We start from the raw sequence: 2,817 nt of genomic DNA, 5'->3' as shown, positions 1-2,817 counted from the left end.
ATATAGTCCCACTTGTCTATTTTAGGGATTATTGCCTGTGCTTTGGGAGTCTTATTTAAGAAGTCTTTGCCTACTCCAATGTCTTCCAGAGTTTCCCCAGCATTTTCACCAGTAGTTTTATAGTTTGAGGTCTTAGGTTCAGATCTTTGATACATTTTGTGTTGACTTTTGTTAATGGTGAAAGATGGGAGTTCAGTTTCATCTTTCTGCAGGTGGATACCCAGTTTTTCCAGCATCATTTACTGAAGAGGTTTTCCTTTTCCCAATGGATTGACTGGTATCCTTTGTCAAAAATCAGTTGACTGTAAGCCTTGGGGTTTATTTCTGAGGTCTCTGTTCTATTCCATTGGTCCACCTATCTGTTTTTGTGCCAATACCATGCTGTTTTGATAATCACAGCTTTATAGTACATCTTGGGATCAGGGAATGATATGCTACCCACTTCCACTCTTCTTGAACAGGATTGCTTTGAAAATACGAGGTCTTTTATGATTCCAGACAAATTCTATGATTGTCTTTTCTAGATCTGTGAAGAATATATCTAGTATTTTTATTGGAATTGCATTAAATATGTAGATTAATTTGGGTAGAATTGCCATTTTGATTATGTTAATTCTTCCAATGCAGAAACATGGGATATTCTTCCACTTTTTAATGTCACTTTCAATATCTTTCCTAAGATTTTCATAGTTTTCTTTGACTTTCTTAGTTAGGTTTATCCCTAGATACCTTATACATTTTGTGACTATGGTGAAAGGGATTCCTTTCTTCAGCTCTACTTCATTCAACTTTTTGTTCATATATAGAAATACTATAGATTTTTGGATGTTGATTTTGTATCCTGCCACTTTACTGTATTCACTTGTTGCTTCGAGAAGTTTTCTCATGGAAACCTTTGGTTCTTCTAAGTATACCATCATGTCATCTGCAAATAAAGATATTTTTGACTCTTCTTTTCCTATTTGAATACCTTTTAAATCACTCTTTTCTGATTGTACTAAGACTTCCAGCACTATATTAAAAAGCAGTGGAGAAAGTGGGCACCCTTGCCTAGTACCAGTTTTTAGTGGAAAAGCTTTTAGCTTTTCCCCATTGAGTATAATGTTAGCTGTAGGTTTTTCATAGATGGCACTATTCAAAACACTAAAATTCTGAGAGTCCAAAGGCAAGTGGGGGAGAGGCAGAGAATGAACGACGGGTCTGGCCATTAAGGCCCGTAGCCACAGGCAGCTGCGAGAAGATCTTCTTAAGTTGATTCTTTGTGGGGTCCTTTGTATTTCTTAAGTCTGGATCTTTAAATGTCTCTCTAGGTTTGGAAAGTTTTCTTCCAGGATTTCATGGAATACATTATCAATGCCCTTATTAGTCTCTTCACCTTCTGGGATACTAATTATCCAGATGTTTGGATATTTAATGGTATCTAGTATTTCTCCTATATTATTCTAATTTTGGGGGTTATTTTCTCAGTCTTTGTGGTGAATTTTTCTAGGGCAGAGATTCTACCTTCTACATCTGAGATTTGATCTTCTGCATGATCTAATCTGCTTTTAATACTTTCCAGGGAGGTTTTGATTTCCTGTATTACAGCCTTCATCTCCAACAGTTCTGTTTGATTCTTTTTTTTTTTTTTTTAAATGGTGTTTATTTCCTCTTTCAGAAAGTGCAAGAACTCCTTTGCCTTCTGGAACTTGTAGGTTCTTTCCTCATGTATCTTCTGGAGTTCATTGTCTCTCTTCTCTTGGATTTCTGTTAGCTTTATCACTATAAATATTCTAAATTTTTTATATGACATTTTCATGAGTTCCATTGTACTGTCTGTAGATGAAGAGGAGTTGTTCTTCTTGACGGAGAGGTATTTGCTTGATTTCTCATATTTATTGTGCCTCTGTGGTGATTTCTGGTCATCTGATGAGTTACATGTTTCTTCCTAATTTCTCGAATTTCAATCCGAGCACTTGGAGGTGTGCATAAAGTGGTAATCTGCAATCTCTCCACTATTTCATTTTTCTCTCTTTGTGCGGCATATTCACTGAGAATTGAGGAATATTCTGATCCTAATGGTATTCAGATGTTTGGCTACTGTTCACTTAGACCTGTCTAGACACTCAGTGTGTGGAGGCTTAGCAGCAAAGTGATGAAGGTAAAAGGAAAAGGAAAAGAAAAGAAAGAATAAAAAAGAAAAAAAAGTTATTATTTTTTAAAGCAAAAAATGAAAACTGTACACATGCCATGCAAAAGAAATAGTTCACAGCTCAAATGAAGTAGTCTTCCAAGCCCTGCACTTTTGCCTCTCCTAAATGGGAGGGGGAAAGGTGAGAATTAGCAAGATAAAGGAGGATCTGAGAGCCAAGAAAATACCTTAAAAATTAAAAAATGTAGAGTATGAGAAAAAGATAAAGAGGGTGCCCTACTACTCTCTAGACTGGAGTTGGGAGGGCGAAGTCTCAGCAGAAAATATTCAGTAGTGTTAGTCTCAGAAAGGAATTGTTCATAGCTCAAATGCCTCTCTACTTTCTGTTTCTGTGAACTTGCCTACTATGACATTTCAACTAAATGGAATCATACCATGTATGTGACCTTTTGTGTCTTGCTTGTTTTCACAGTTCATCTATACTATAACATATATCAGTACTTATTTAATTTTTATAGCTGAATAACAATCTAATGTATGGATATATTTCATTTTGCTAATCCACTTATCAGTTGGTGGACATTTAGTATATGTGTGTGTATATATCTCCTATTGGGTTCTGTTTCTCTGAAGAACTCTGACTAATACACAGTGATTAAAGATGATGGCCATCCTTTCATTTTCTT

This window comes from Tupaia chinensis, unplaced genomic scaffold (genome assembly GCF_000334495.1).
Source record: "Tupaia chinensis unplaced genomic scaffold, TupChi_1.0 Scaffold143826_1, whole genome shotgun sequence".
In the NCBI taxonomy this organism is placed as follows: Eukaryota; Metazoa; Chordata; class Mammalia; order Scandentia; family Tupaiidae; genus Tupaia; species Tupaia belangeri.
This window is presented reverse-complemented; position numbering follows the sequence as displayed.